Source organism: Macrobrachium rosenbergii, chromosome 9, assembly GCF_040412425.1.
Source record: "Macrobrachium rosenbergii isolate ZJJX-2024 chromosome 9, ASM4041242v1, whole genome shotgun sequence".
NCBI classification, from domain to species: domain Eukaryota; kingdom Metazoa; phylum Arthropoda; class Malacostraca; order Decapoda; family Palaemonidae; genus Macrobrachium; species Macrobrachium rosenbergii.
The window spans coordinates 3,558,404-3,558,888 of record NC_089749.1 but is presented as its reverse complement, the minus strand read 5'-3'; positions in this window follow the sequence as shown (position 1 = coordinate 3,558,888).

Genomic DNA, 485 nt, shown 5'->3' with positions numbered 1-485 from the left:
ATATCAATGTGACTGCATTTGAAAAGGTTGCCATTGAAAAGGACGAACAATGCACGGATCGACAGAAAAATCTCAAATGTGCTTTCCGAATAAATTAAGGGATGGAGAAGGACCAATGTGGAGTTAATATTTCAAGAAAGGGATCTATTATGTAACGCTAACGATCTATCCGGCATTCCAGAACAGGCTCAAAAACGAACTCATGCCGTTTTTGTATTGTGGATTCTCTGTCTACACATCACTTACATAAAGCAGGGAGCTTTTAAAATACACACACACAAACGCACACACACATATATATACATACTGTATATATATACATATATATATATATATATATATATATATATATATATATATATATATATATATATGTACATATATAATTTATATATAGAGAGGTTGATAGTAAGAGAGAGGGAAGGATATTCCTGGAATTCAGACATCCTCATACATATTATCTTAACATACATTGGAGGAGGTCG